Consider the following 16460-nt stretch of genomic DNA (forward strand, 5'->3'; position numbering starts at 1 on the left):
CCTATCTATCTATCTATCTATCTATCATCTATCATCTTTGTATCTATCATCTTTGTATCTATCATCTATTATCTATCATCAATCATCTATTATCATCTATCTCTATCTATCATCTATCTATCATCTATCCATTCATCTATATCTTCTATCATCATCTATCATCTATCTAGCTATCATCTATTATCTATTATCTACCTATCTACTTACCATCTATCTATCAATGTCAATAAGCAGATTTCCAATTCAAATAATCGCCCCCTGAAAGAACAGCCCTACAAAGATTTTGCCAATCAAAAGGAGTCATAGCACATCTAGTAAGGCTTTCAACCTGAGTTATAGTATAAGCTGCTTGTATCCCATAGGTAGCCACAGATTCTTTTAACCTTTGAATTATTTTCCAATCCAGGGGCTCGTGATATCTTTGATTGTTCTGATCATCAAACACTGGGAAAGCTCCATAACTAGGCACTAGATGGCGCCATATACCTGCACTAAGCGTGCGACAGCTCCTTTCTATGGAGGGCATGGCTTCCAGACAGTCTCTATCCCACGGAGGAGCACTAGGCTCAACCTTTTCCTTTTTCTTTTTATTATCAGTAATTCTCAGCTGTTCCATAATGCTGTCTAAATCCTCAGAATCATATTCTTCCTCCTCTACTTCTGAAGAAGCACAGCATGCACTGAGTTGAGACGCTTCCTCTTTTGCTTCTTCTAAAGCTTGAGCTCCTTGAGCTATATCTGTCTCATACTTCCCTGTTTTGTCTGCTAAACAGGTCCGTACCAAAGTCCAAATAGCTAGAGTACCTCTAGGGAGGGGTTTTTTCGCATCTTTATCTGATAACTCTTTTCCTAATCGCTCCCAAGAGGCAGCAGCTACAGACCCCTCCTCAAGAAACCACGGGGCCTCTGCTGTGACGGTATCCAAGAACTTTTCCACCGTCTCAGCCTTAACTTAATCCTGCCACGCTCTAAAAGCTGCACTAGCACAATGTGCACTTTCGCTTTCGATCCGCCAGCACCCATTTTCTCTAAGTTGCTTCTCCGTCCCTTTCCTAGGGAACTTTAATCTCCGTCCCTTTCCTAGGGAACTTTAATCTCCGTCCCTTTTCCTAGGGAACTTTAATCTCCGTTCCACCTTGTGGAAACTTTCCCTTCATTCCCTCTTAGAGGGAACTTTTGGCCCCTATGGAAGGCAGTGTGGAGAACTCTTAGAAAACTACAAATGAACCTACCATTTGACCCAGTTATACCACTCCTTGGCATATACCTGTCGTGAACCAGGACTCTGTCCAACAGAGTCCAGGAAAGACGACACAGACACCAAGGTGAGGTTCAGGCTTTCTCTTCTCACTTTCTCTTTCTATTACACACTTCAGCTCTTCATATAGCGTTCCCAACAGCCCTCCCCCCAGCCAGGACCAATCAGGGCACACACACGCGTAGCGGGCAGGCAGAGTGGCAGCTTATTGGGCCACGTAGTAAGATCATCAGGCAGGCAGCACATGATCGGGCTCATCATGCTTCAGGGAGTTGGAGTAAACAAGCGAGGGGCATGAGCTGTGGCAATCAGCCAAGAGCTGGAGTAAACAAGCACGAGGCTTGGCAGCCAGCCAAGGCGCCATCTTTGGCTGACTCGGCCGTGCTCGCTTCCCACACATGAACACAAACGTCATTTCTTACACCAAGTCCATCACTTGATTATGAAGGCTTCATCCCAGTCTGAGTCAGTTTCATGGAGTCTACCTGCCTCCGAGGCGATTTGCTCTCACTTAATGTCTCCAGGCACTGGTGAAATGCTGCTTTTTAGCTCTGGAGACAATTGGTAACCTAAGAACACATTTAGCTTTCCTTGTTCCATTTCATATAAAAGGCCAAATATGAGACTTCATCCCAAATCCACCTTGCTTTTACATTCTTTATAAATATAAACAGGTGTTTATACATTCAACATCCAGGCTAGGTTATCCATCTGGCTCTTCAGCAGATAAAATACGGTGACAGGACTAGATAGATGGGTAGAGAAATGCATAGAAGTTTTCAGATTCCCTGCTCTTTAGAAGAATATTGTCAAGCAGTAAAGGAATATCAGTCAACTACCCAGTTTCTCCTGAGCCTCCTCACTAAGAATAAACCTATCAGTCTACATGCCCTGGGTGGCCTGGGACACAGGCCTTCAGCTGCCCTTGACTTTTCCTTACTTGGATAACGAGCATCTTTGGGAACGAACAAGCTGAAGAGTGTGCAGGGAGGTGCGTCAGCAGATGAGGGCCAGCTCTTTCCATTTCTATCTCTTGCTTCAGGCAGATAGCCACCACGCAGCAAGGCAGGAGATCTGGCACATGGTGAAAAGTTGCTTATCTTCCCTCATCAAACTGAAGGCTCCCTGAGCTCTGTACTTATTGTTACAGGGTTCTGGGGTGAGGGGTGATGTCTAGAAGATTCATCAAGCTCATTCTGTGGGAAAAATAAAGAACTAGACATCCACAGGGCACCACTGTCTGCACTGGAAGATGGCTGAGCATGAGTCCAAGTTGATGCTATTCATGTGTCTGGATAACATTTGTCAGTAACCCACTGCAGATGCAGTTTTCAGGATACTGGTAACTGATGAAAATGTTTCAGCTAATTGGGCCATTGACAGCAGCGCTGTTTCTGACTGTAACATGGGCCAGACCCTGGACTCAAGAGCTTTCAGCTGCCTAAGAAATCATGGTGTTAGCATAGCCCAGAAGGCAACACAGATTACCAAAGAAGACTTTGCCACATTTGGTTATATACTGGATGAAAGCAATCTGAGAGATTTGAATAGAAAAAGTAATCAAGTTAAAAACTGCAAAGCTAAAATTGAGCTACTTGGGAGCTGTGATCCACAGAAACAACTCATTATTGGAAAATTACTATTATGGCAAAGACTCCACCTTTGAGCTGGTGTATCAGCAATACCTCGGGTACTGCAAGGCGTTCCTGGAGAAGACTAGCTAATCCTTCCCACCACCATCCGGCAACTCAACCACAGTGCTGTGCCCAAGGGTGGTAATGTCCCTCAGCCCCATGCCCCACCTGTTTTTTTCAGCTGACTTGCTGTTTATCTTCAAGATAATTATAGGTGGAAATTAGTTATTGTTAGATAAAAGCTGGGCAGGGAATAGCCGCAGAAAACACAGGAGGACTCTGGCAAAGCAAAGTTTATTTCTTAGGATTGCTGGTGTCTGGCAGCTCAGCTGGGGAGAGAAAGCAACCAGTCACCTGCTGACTGCTGAGGAAGTTCTTATAGGGGGGTGGGGAATGTGTAAGGTGGTAAAAATAATCTTTACAGTTTCAGGGGACGTAGCTTGAACTGAGACAGCTCTTACATTGGTAGGTCTGGGTGCAGGGACGTGTGTATCTTCTAAAATTATCTGGGGAACAGCTTTGTGCTGAGACAGCTCTAAATGCAGCCACCTGGCCAGTTCCTGTTTGCAAGGGGGCCCTCAGGGTCTGTCTTGTGAGGCTTTACTGCACTGGGGGAGGGTTGTCTGCACAGCTGGACTCTAACAGTTATATTTGCAAAATAATAATGTTTGAGTAAGACAGTTTGAAGAGTAGTTAAACATTCATGGATTAGCTGAACTTCTTACTTTCCCTAATTACAAAACAGAACAAGAAAACAGGGAACAAAACAGAAGACAGTAATAAAGTAAGAGTGACCTGCAGGTCTAGGTCAGCTTCTGGGTCCAGCAAGACCTGGAGACTCTGGTCTACCTGGAGTGGGTACATGGCCAGCACACAGTGGTGCCCTCTGCTCACCATACACCTCTCTGCCCTAGGCTTTTATAATGACAATGGTCCCATCCATAGCAGCCCTCCACTTAACACTGGGAGGGTTTTAAGTCAGACACACTCAGGGTGCACACTTCTGTCAAATGAGGAAAGCTGGATGTGATAGCACATGTCTGTGATCCCAGCATGGGGGTGGAGTGGGGAGCAAGGATCATGAATTCCAGGCCAGCCTTGCTATATAGTGAGACCTGTCTCAAAGACAAAAATAATAAACACAGAAGCAACAGATTGATAGAATTAATATTTTCCACTCTTACTTGATTTTTGTCTAGTTTTCTGAGCTTTCTCTTCCTATCTGAGCCACTTTGCTTCTAAAACGTTTGAGAAAAATCCTGACATGTTGGTGTACTTAACTAGTGATATGTTGATTATTGTTATTTCATCAACATTTTAAAAAGTTGCAGACAAAAAACATCGAATAAGAGTCTGCGGAGTGTGGGTCCTTGGAAAGGGCTCCTATATTAAAATCCACCCACCCAGGGCTCAGGGACCATTGCAGAAGAAGGGGTGGAAAGATTGTAAGAGTCAGGGAAGAGGTTTATGACCATATGCACATAAACAAGCTCCTGGGATCCTTCTCATAAGAACCTACAGCAATGGCGTCAGCATGCACGAGACCCATGCAAACTCAAGCAGACAAAAACCCAGCATACAACTAGGGAAATGGACAGCAGGCCCCAATCTTAGTTGAAGAATTATTGGCAGCTGATTACTGCTGGGTGAGAAAGAGCTGATCTTCCTAAAGGGAGGGACTCTAAATAAGCTGACTAGACCTCAGTGGATGAACTTGCACTGAGGGACATCTGGGAACACTAACTTGACATGATACACCTTAACACAAATGACAGAACATATGAATTCCAGTGGTGGGGGCTATGGGCAGGTGCCAATGGGGAAGGGGGTACAAAGATGATTAAGATGTTCTGTATGAAATACACAAAAATTCAATAAATTTTTTTATAAAGTTGCAGGCAAACAAGTACTTTTAGTGCACTTTCAGATAACTCACCTCAAATGCATACGGATATGTCAGAAAAGATTGTAAAATAAACGAGGGCATTACTAAACACAACTGAGACACATGTCTGTGTCACCCTGCTTTGTTACTGACAAGAGAAAAAAATACTCAGAAATATTGAAAAAGAAAAAAAACTGGACAACCGGGAAAGCCAGAAGGCCAAAGCACTGGAAACTGTGACAGTAGCCTCGGGAGTGGAGGTAGGAGGGGCTGTAGAAATGCGCCTTTTTCCAGGAGAGTGCCAGGAAAGGGGGGCAAGGCAGCCATGGCAGAAGTGATAGCAGAGGAGTAAAGCTGGCAGGTGGGAGGGGAGAAGCCAGAGGCTTCACACCTGTCCTAATGGCTTGGGAGCCCTTAAGCATAGGAGCTGCTGGAGATGCTCAGGTGCTGGCAGCAGCATAGCTTGGGTGCTATAACTGAAGGACCTGCCAAGCAAACGGGCATCAAAATGACAGAAGAGGCAAGGAGCGGTGAGCAATCCTCAGGAGCCTGGACAAAAGGGGACAGGTGCCAGAGAGTGGAAGACTGGGGAAGAGAGCCGCTGGCATGGAGAGTGCAGAGCCAATAGCCACGAAGGGGAGGAGAAGGGTGAAAAAGACAAACTTGTGGTTTTTTATACTAGACAACAGTTCCCATTAGAAGGAAGGAGGCCCCAGAGCTTGGAGTCCCCCTAATGGGCTTTGGATTGGGCCTTTCATAAGGCCCTGGGCTCCAGCTTTCCTCACTCCCTCCCCTTCTCCCTCACTGATACCGCTCCAGGTATCCTCCCTTGGGCAGGCCTTTTGCTTCCCATCTGTGAGCTTTTAAATTTGGCAATTGGGACCTTAGCAATTGCAATAGTTCTGGCCTTTGGGAGATTACTGATCTTTAGTAGTTACAGCAGTTGCAAAACGCTAAGGGGGCGGCGTGGAGGGGAGCAGCGGCCTTGGGAGGGAGTAGCAGCTTTGGAAGGGAGATGTAGCCCTGCAATTGGCCTAGGTCACCCCCCCTCCCCCTCCAGATCTGGAATTAAGCAGTGGAAATCAGGTTTCTGTTGCTCTAGTCCCCTGACTCTCATCTCTGAGTGCTCCAACCTATCCTCCAGTTTCTGAAGGCTCTCTGAGGTAGCTATGGTGAGCAGAGAGGACTCTGGGATAGCTTCCTCTTGAGCAAAGTGCTCAGCAATATCTTCATTAGCCACTTCTCCATCCAATCACCACTCAGCTGACTCTCTTCATTCAAAAATCACATTTCAGCTCTTCAAAGCTGTTGATGAAGGAGAGTCGGGTTGGGACAGGATTTCCACTGTGGGAGCTGAGGGCTAGACCACTCGGAGCTGGGGGCTAGACCATTCTTGAGATCAGTTCAGCCAGGCTCACTGTCACCACCTCCCCACTTCTCCACAGTAGAAGTAGAAGGCATATGAGCATTTATTTTGATAGACCCTGCTTTCCAGCTACGCCAGCATTAGGTTCTCTAGCATCAGTCTTCCCAGTTCCAGGGATTCCTTTCGGGATCACCACGTAGGACCCCTACCTAGTTGTCTTCTGATGGAAAAGGTGCTCAAAATATTCACGCTCTTAGCCGGGCGTGGTGGCGCACACCTTTAATCCCAGCACTCAGGAGGCAAAGGCAGGCGGACCTCTGTGAGTTCAAGGCCAGCCTGGTCTACATAGTGAGTTCCAGGACAGCTGGGGCTACAGGGAGACCCTGTCTCAAAAAGACCAAAAAAAAAAAAAAAAAAAATTCACGTTCTTCCTGGATGATTTTCTGGAAAAAGAAAGCATGAACTGTAATGCTGAATTTTCTGGACTAAACAGCACTGAACTTTATGTGGGCTCAATATATTTCTGGGTATCTAGCATTCACTCTTGTCACCCTTTCACAGAGATCCTATTGATCGGGAAGATTCTGAAGGTCACATCCTGGCTTGATTTTCTTCATTAATGCTTCATAATTATTATGTTGAATGCTCATCAGTTGGCAAGGTCTTCCTGAGAGGTCTTCTTTGCCTCAGTCAAATAAATGTTTGAATACAAGTTATAAAATCTCTTGCTTGTAGATCTCCTTAAAATTCATAAACTCCTTCCAGGTACCATATAAGGCCAGAATCACAAATTTTAAAAAAAGATGATGCCATCTCATCTAGGGAATAAGAAACAAATGGAAATTTGAGTTGGAAAAAGGCCAGATTAAATAGAGTGGACTAGTCTGTGGTGAAGCAGGAGCAATGCAGGAGATTCCATTTAGTAAAGGAGTTTTCCACCCTGGGGCTTCCTGACTGGTCTGTCCTTAGTTACTTCTTTAAAGGCTCTGACTCCATACTTACTGTATAGTCATCTCCTCCAACTGATATATTCTATCTGGGAAAGATTCCCTTTTGGAGGGGTGTTCTAAAAGGAGGTGAAAACATTCCATCCTACAGGGAAGCTAGTTAAGACTCAGGGTGTTCTAAAAGAAGGCTTCTTGAAAAGACTCAGGAAGTAAACAACTCAAGAGCTTCAGGATGTCCCTGACACTGACCAGGTGCACTAGTCCTCTCTCTCCCCAAGCTTATATAAGCAGCAAGGCCTGTGGGGAGAAACTCAAATGGGCTGAACTGCCTAGGAGAGGCAGAGACCAGCAATGCTGCCTGGAAGACACTTTCTAATCTGTTAAGATACCTGCAAATTGTGAAGTGCCTTCCTGGTTTCCAGCTTTTATGGGCTGTCACCCACACTGGGGTGGGCTTTTTGTGATGCAGCAGTCTTAGAGTCATTTCTGCTCCTATAACCCCTCACCAGTACTCCCCAATAAAACTCATTGGTTCACCAATTGGACTTTGGTGATATCCTTACTTTGGTCTGTTGTTGGTTCCCTGTCTGAGTTGAGTAGACGTTTGTTCATGTCTCCCTAGGAAGTGTCACACCACACCAGGCTCATCATACCTCTTCCATAATAGATGTTCATAGAACTCCATGTGCATAGCACTACAGCCAATGCAATATAAAGTTATTATTATTTAGGGAATGATAAGAAAAGGGTCTGGGGGCTGGAGAGTTTTTACTGTTGCTCAAGTGTGTGGACCTGAGTTTAAATCACCAGCACACATGTAAAAAGCCGGGTGTGGCCACAGACGTCTGTAACCGCAGTGCTGTGGGGGTGGAGACAGGAGGACTGCTGGGGCTTGCAAGGGAGGCCACCCAACATCTTCCCCTGGCCTCCACACATGTGCATGGGAACAAAGACCTGTATGCACAAATGTGTACACAGTTCCCATCTCCCCCCAACAAATCAGCAAATGGTTCAACATAAAACACACACACACATACACACACACACACAAATCAGCAAATGGTTCAACATAAAAGACCACATTACTGTGATGCCTGAATACAAGCAGCCTGACTCTTAGCATCCATTTTAGCTGAGAGGACCTGAAACACTGAGAACATGTTCCTTCAGGATTCCGGAGCTGTGTTCTCAAAGGCCTTGCTCGCTTTAATGGAAACTGTAGATCAGCATGGAATAGGGAAGGAAAAGTGGACCCTTATCAGAAGGATCTTTCCCTTCTGACCCCTACTGACCTAGAACAGTACAAACATGTTAGTGTAATCCTACCCATTGCTCGCAACACCAATGGCATAACTATGTTGTTGCTTCTCCCAGTACCTGGGAGGTGAAGGCGGAAGGATCAGGAGTTCAGTCTCTATCACATGCATAATGAGTTGAAAGCTACCTTTGTGCTTTATTCTTTTCCTTCTTTTTTAAAAATTTTATTATTTTTGTGTTATGTCTGCGTGTAGGTAAGTACACCCATGTCGTGCAATGCCCGCAGAGGACAGAAGAGGCTGTCGAATCTCCTAGAACTGGAGTTACGGACAGTTGTTAGCTGCTGTGTGGGTGCTGGGATTCGAACCCAAGTCTTCTGCAAGAACAGTGAGTGCTGTTAACCGTTGAGCCATTTCTCCAGCCCCTTTTCCTTCTTTCAAATTTCACTTACTATTGTGTGTGTGTGATATGTGAGTGTGGGCACATGTGTGGAGGTCATAGGACAACTTTGGAGTCAGTTCTCTCCTCCCACCTTTACGAGGGTTCTGGAAATCAAACTCAGGTTGTCAGGCTTGTGTGGCAAGTGACATACCTGAGCCATCCTGCTGACCCTGTGAATTAACATTTAAATTTCTGTGTGTCTGAAACAAGCCCAGTCAGTGTTATTATACACGTTGAACATCCTGAAACCCAAGGTCTCCCAGACTGACTGGTTGGTTTTAAGGTTGTTTCATTACTTCATTCTTTTTTGCATCAGATTCTCCTAAAAACCTCCTGACAAAGAAGACAAAATAGAGAAATCCTCAGTAAAGTAAAACACCCAACATCTGAAGAACAATGTTAAAAAAAACTCACCAGACACAAACCACGCCAAACACTCATTGCATTTAATTACCTGTAACATGCTGAGGAGACCAAGAACATTAGGCCTCCAGGCAGCAGTGCTCTAAGAGGCTAGCTCAGGTTCCCTCTTTGTGACAGATCATGCACACATATCCACCCACACTATTGACCCAGGCAGAAGTACATGCATGCAAGTGGCTACAGAACTGTTGGGTGGGATGGGAGGAGGAGCTGGTCAAGTACATGCCATCATCTGTATACTGGGGACCCAGAGAACCCTTTTGTTGTAAGCTCAACAAAAGTCAAAACTGAAACAAAGCAAAATGCAGGAAAGAGGAGGATGCTCAGACAAGAGGTTGGATAGATGAAGAGAAAAAGATGCAGGGGAATTTTGGGAAAGCAGCCTCAAAGAGAGAGGTCTTTCTTTATTGGGTACACAGATGGACAGAGGTCATGGGACTCCAGTGACATACTGAGGCTGCAGTAACATGCCACAGCATTACCTCTACATCCTACACCCTCTCCCAACGTAGAGGGTAACCACAAACACTCACCCTCTAGCCCTGCCCATTAATGCTCTTAAGGACTTTCTCCAGTTCCCAAAGAAATGACATCCCTCCTCCCACCTCAACACACACACACAATTAGGTCCAGTATAGACCAAACAGAGAGCTTCAGTAACTCTTCTTGGTGAACCGAAGCCAGAGAAGCCCATCACAGCTGCCATCTCATCCTCCTCCTCAAATGTCAAGTCCTCTTTGGCCCTTCTTTTCTTCTGTTTCTTTCTTGTATGCTTAGGCTTTTCCTTCTCCTCTCTGAGATCGTTCATCCTTTCTTCAAAATAATAATCTGTTTCTCTTCCATCCTCTTCTTGTTGATTTTAAAATGTTTCTTTGTGCCGGGCTTGGTGGTGCCCGCCTTTAATCCCAGCACTTGGAAGGCAGAGGCAGGCAGATCTCTGTGAGTTCAAGGCCAGCCTGTCTACATAGTGAATTCCAGGCCGGTTGGGGCTACTAGGAGAACCTGTCTCAAAAAAGACCCCCCTCAAAAAAAGTTTGTGTTCCACACGCATAGACATACCCAGGTTTTGCTGATGTTTCTTTCCATTAATGTGATCCAGGAAATTGATGGGATGCTTCACCACACGATCACAGACATTACAGCAATATCCACCTATTTCAGACTGTGGGGTGGACTTGGTAATGACAGTTGTCTTCCCAAGCTTGGATTCCAAGTCCACTTCATAATCTCTGTGTTGGAGAAGCTCCTGCTTCACTGGTTTTCCATCCTTCTCTTCCATGAGCCTCTTCTTGGTAAGCTTCTTGTATTCATCTTTGTCCCGCTTTCAGTGAAAGTCCAAGTTTTTTGTCTGCTGCCCGATGCCATCTTCACAGCAAAGTTGATGTTTAAATTTTTATATTTTTTTCTACTAGATCATCTAAATTCATTTTAGTCCAACCTTGGATCATTGATATCAAAGAATTCATACTTGAAGAACTAAACATAAGAAAGTGTTGGTGGGGGGGCACTGGAGAGATGACGTAGCACTGGCTGCTCCTTGCAGAGGATGGGGATTTGGTTCCCAGCCCCCACATGGCAGCTGACCATCTGTCACTCAAGTTCCAGGGGATCATATGCCCTCTTCTGACCTCTGTGGACATTGCACACATGTAGTACACTTACATACATGCAGGTAAAACATTCAGACATGTAAAAATAATTAAAAAGTAGTGGAAGAGGCAGGCTTGGTAACACTCCTGTTTGGGAGGCTAAGGAAGAAGCATTCTGAGTTTAAGGCCAGCCTGGACTATACAATGAAACTATCTAAAAAGTTTGGGTGTGGTAGGTAGTGCATGCCTTTAACTCCAACCAGTCTGGAAGCAGAGGCCCCACCTCTGAATTTGGGACCAGCCTGGTCTATGTAGTGAGTTCCAAGCCAGTCTCAAAACAAATTAAATTGATAAATAAATTTAAACAGGCTCTATTTTAAAAGCCAATAATTTAAACAAAGGAATGTAAATACTGATTTCTCTCTTCTGAGGTGCTTTGATAGGAATTGAAGTCTGTTCTGAATTACTGTGTAGTGAAGATGGAATTCTGTAAAATGAGAATTTAAGGGCTAGAGAGATGGCTCAGCACTAAAGAGTACTGACTGCTCTTACAGAGAACATGGGTTTTGTTCCCGGCACCCACGTGGTGGCTAACAACTGTTTTAACTCCAGTTCCAGGGGGTCCAATGCCTTCTTCTGGCCTTCATGGGTACTGCATGACATGGGTGCACTTACACACATACAAGCAATATACTCATACACAGGAAAAAAAACGGGAATTCAAATTCAACACTGTTACTGTGTATCTGTCTCTTGTCATGTATGATGGCCAGTTTTCAGCTTCTGAGACAAATTAAACATCCATTTTTAAACCAAAGCTTATTCTTAAAATTCACATTATATAATGACATTTATACAGGTAAGAAACCAACTCTACAATCCTGATGAGTAAGAAAAATAGTATACAACCATGTATTCAGGTTGCTGTGCTCTATTTTCATGTACTTCCTATCGTGATGTGATGGCTCATTCTGACAACTTGACCGGATCTGGAATTAACTGATCACAAGCTGCTGGGCATTCCTGTGAGGGGCTTTCTTGATCAGATTATTTGAAGGGGGATGATCCATCCTAAATGTGGGCTGCAATTTCTGGAGGGCGACAGCCCCAATAAAAGGACAAGGCAGAAGGAAGTTTTTGCTTTCTGCTTGATTGCCTGCACTCTGGTTGGAAAGTTTATCTACGATACTGCTGTGGCATTCCTTCACCAATATTACAACCAACTTCTTTAGGCTTCCAATGCAGACAGAAGATCAGCTGTTCTCCAGGAATCCTCCAGATTAGGGTTGTCCAGACATCCAGCCTGGTGAACTGAACAACTACCAGATTCTCAGCCTCTCCAGTGAGTGTGAGACAGCCATTGTTGGACTACCGAGACCATATCATGGAAGCCAACCCAACAAATCCCTTTTCAATATATATTTATTATATCAGCTCTGTTCCTTTAGAGCACCCTAATACACTTGATATCTACATCATTAAAAAATAAGACACTATTATTAGAGGAAGTTTATTTTTCCATATACTTTATTTATTTTTCCATATACTTTGATAGGTATCTATTATTTTATTTTTCCATATACTTTAATAGGTATCTATTAAAATATTTAAAAACATATTATAATCTGATGATAGCAAAGACTGCTTACTTGAAAATATTAACTTCTTACATATCAAAATACACCATCCTCAGCTATGTCATTAGACTACAAAATACTTGAAGTAAAATACAAAGTGTATTACCAGATCTGACAGCCTTTATAAAGATTGCTGGATGGCAAAAAGATGACACTTACAATCAAAATTTACTTTGATGATTTGAAAGCCAATCTATGAGGAATATTTTTCAGAAGATTGCTTCAAGTAAAAAATTAGAAATAATAAAACAAAAACATCTGACAGGGTTTTTTTTTCCTTAAAAAACAATCTTATCATAAAGTGAGACAACTTTTCTTTTAAAAAGGACTTGGTATCAATTTCTTCTGTTCAAACAGACAAAAATGACTCAAATATTTTAGAAATCCTTCCTCAAAAACTTCTAGAACAGTAGCTTTCAGATGCCCCTCCAATCCCAGTGTGGTTCGGGTGAGTAAACCCTGTGAGGATTTACCACTCACAGGGCCTTTCTGTGCATGACTGTCTTTACTCTTCTCCAGTGTTCAGATAGGCACTCCTCTGCAAATGTTCACCCACTCAAATGTTGATGCTTTAACAGTTAGAAAGAAAATCAATGGAATTATCACTCAATACCTTCTGGAGACTCTGGGGACCCCTTTGCCTTTACAGAAGTCTTCATAAAAACATGAAATATCTACCTTATCCTTAATTCCCTAGTACTTATACTATATAGAGTCATGATTTAAAGATAAAATTTTCCTATGCAGTTCATTTAACAAGAATTTGTTAAAGCTGAAAATAAGTTCAAAAAATTTGAGGCAAGCTAAATATTAGCCATACTCATAGAACAACTTAGTAATTAATAGTACAGGTTGAATATCCCTAATCTGAACCTCAAAAATGCTCCCAAATCCCAATGCTTTTGAGTGACATGACACAAGTAGATAATTCCAGACCTGGCCTCATGTGATAGGCCAGTCAAATCTCAAGCATGCTAAAAACATTGCACAAAATTTCTTTCAGATTATGTGTATAAGGCATGTGAACAAAGGAATTTTATGGTTAGATTTGGGTTCTGTCCAAAGGCTATCTTGTTATGTATATGCAAATATTTCAAAAAATTTTAAATTCAAAATCCACTGCTAGTCCCAAGCATTTATTTAAAAGGATACTTAACTTGTAACACATGCTTTATACAGGTCCTGTATTCAAGTTTCCTTAAAACTAAGTCAGTATAGAGAATACCGTTTCAAACTGTGATTATATTTAAGCATTAATATAGGTTATACTTTTTAAAGTATATTAATTTAGCACAGCCCAAAGGTGATAGCTGAGGAAAAGTCTTTTAGTACCTGGTATAAATGATGCAAGACTATAAAACCATGAAATAAATACACTTCCAATAAAACAAAACAACTCAAGCAGGATCACCTACACCTCTAGTTTAGGTCATAAACTAAGCCAATATTTTTAAATCTTTTTTAAACAAACAAACAAACAAACAAACAAACAAACAAACAAACAGGGTACCCCTGGCTGACCTGCATTCAGAGATCTGCCTACCTCTGCCTTCCAAGTGCTATAATTAAAGAGGTGTACCATCACACCTAGTCCAAGATTTTGTAATTTTAAACTTTGTACTAAGTCAACCTAGCCTTTTCAGAAAATGGATCTGGTTTTGTGAAGCAAAATAATATAACTCTTTTCCTCTCCAGTTGTACAAAAAAAGTTGCTGCCACAAAATGAAAATTTATATTGTGATTATGAGCCATCCACAAACCTATCTGAACCTTTGATGATACCAAGCAAGGAAGCAGTTCACTCAGTCTATCCAAAGGTTAGTTACTATGCTAGGTAAGAAAAGAATAAATAAGACCCACTTGTACAGACACTGACTTCAAATCTACAACACAGTGCAAGGACACATATAAACATAGGATCTATTAAATGTTAAAATGTCATCACACTGACACTTCAAGAAAAACTCGGTTGTGTCCTTCAAAAACAACACACAACCAGTCTACACTTAAAAAGTTTGTCAACATCTTAAAAACAAGTATACATTGCTTGAAAACAAAGAGCTAAAGCTGAGCACAATGGCAAACCCCCGTAACCTAGCAACTCAGAGAGGCTGAGGCAGGGGGACAGTTTGAAGTCAGCATGGGCAACACAGCAAGGACCAATCTCAAAAAAAAAAAAAAAACCCAAAACCAAACAAAACCCTTTCCTTCCTTCCTATAAGTGATACTGTTTACATGCAATTTGAATAAAATTTCACTCCACTTTTTTAAAAGTAAATCAATCACAAAACATAAACATTATACGAGTAGCAAACTGTGACTCTTTACAGACTATGGGATGTATCAATTAACAATCACTGTTCTAGAATTTTATCAAGGTTAGCAAATGACACCTTTCCCTATTCTGGATTGGGAAAGCAGCTTAGTGGTAAAGCATTTGCCCTGCATGTGTGAGGCCCTGGGCTCAATATTCAGGATTGCATGAAAACCCACCAACAAACCCATTTCTTAGGATGTGAGAAACATAAAATTGCTATTTAGGAAACTAATTCTATTCATATAAATGACATCTCTGACATGTCTTATTCTTAGCCTGAAGCTTTTACTGATGTCTCCTTTCTACATAAAATATATACTAAACAAGACTAATTTGACTGCAAATCCTCAGCCAATGGGTGGTGTGGAGGATCAAGTTCTAAATGAAATATGAAAAGCTAGAAGGCTGGGGTGCACAGAAGAAAGTCTTAAGATACCAGGGTAACTATATCCCAGAGGAAATAAAATTCTAAAATAAAACTGCAGGCTTTTGTTTAGGACAAAGTTGTTAACAGTCAAGGCCACTATGTCAGAGTCCCCTAAACTAAGTAGGATACAAATCTTGAGAACTGCCTAGCAGACTGGGTTTACAGGCTTTTTTGTGTGTCAGTCTGAATTTTCTGTTGTATTTGTTTTTAAACCTCTAAAAATGTAAAAACTATTCTCAGCACACTGGCTACACAAAAGCAAGCAAACAAAAAACAGCCATATGTCAAATCGGGGTACAGTAGAGAGCAATTCCCAACTACGAACCCTTAAACATAACCCCTCTCATGCAATGTTAAGTCACACATGGTCAGGAATTGGAGGTTGGAAGGACTGTAAGCAATTTAATCTAACTTTCCAAAGGACAAGCTGGTGGCTCAGGGAAACTGACTTGCTTCCACCAGATAAGCCAAACACAGTGTGTTCTCCTTCCCCTTCCATGTCTAGAGTGCTTCCCCCAGTCTGAGGACTCTAAAAAAGTCTACTGATGCCTAAAAATCTGTTTCAGCAGCTACTTTTCCCACATTCTTTTGTGAGTAGAAAGTTCACACTAAACGCCAGGCACACCATGCTCACACTTAGAATGCCAGCACTGGGGGGCTGCAGGGGGAACGCAAGGACTCTGAGGCTGGTCTGGGCTATGCTGCCTTGTCTCAGACTCACCCCAATCAAAAAAAGGCAATTCATGCCAAAATAAGAATCGTGAAAAACTTATATTTATATGCCTCACCACACACCTATCTGCCCATGCTTGCAAGGGTATATTTATTGTTGACAGTGATTTCATGATTTCACAGACAAACACTGAAACGTGTTTAAATTTCTAGGTAAAATTCTGGCTTTCTCATAATAAGAACCCTTTTTGTAGCCTTACAAAATAATTTGGTGGCACAAAGGCAGAAAGTAAACTGAGAAGTCCAGAGACAAGGTAAAAGTCACAACTACATCACAGTGAGAATACACAGGCAGTCTTTTCCAGGTTTAAATTGCTACTGGGATGGAGTGAGGCTCAAGGAGGCCTGTGAGTGGTAGCAGGTTGCTGGGTAGCAGGGACCAGTGAAGGACACTGGAGACTGTGGAACAGAATACACTCAGCCTGTGCTCTTCTCCCAAGTCCCACAAAAATCCTAGGCTACTCCACAGCAGCCTAGATGAGAAGCCAGGCCTGCCTTTCTGTTGTTTTTCTCTGCTACTGCAAACTGCCCCTTATGCCTCTTCTGG

The 16460-nt window shown here is 42.7% G+C and overlaps 2 pseudogenes; one reads left to right on the top strand and one right to left on the bottom strand.

Moving 5' to 3' along the window:
* Positions 1-2510: 2510 nt before the first annotated feature.
* Positions 2511-2982, top strand: LOC103733082 (annotated as a pseudogene).
* A 5274-nt stretch (positions 2983-8256) lies between these two features.
* Positions 8257-10659, bottom strand: LOC103733083 (annotated as a pseudogene).
* Between the last annotated feature and the right edge of the window lie 5801 nt (positions 10660-16460).

The sequence above is a fragment of the Nannospalax galili genome, unplaced genomic scaffold, assembly GCF_000622305.1.
Source record: "Nannospalax galili isolate Female #2095 unplaced genomic scaffold, S.galili_v1.0 scaffold375, whole genome shotgun sequence".
Classification (NCBI taxonomy): Eukaryota; Metazoa; Chordata; class Mammalia; order Rodentia; family Spalacidae; genus Nannospalax; species Nannospalax galili.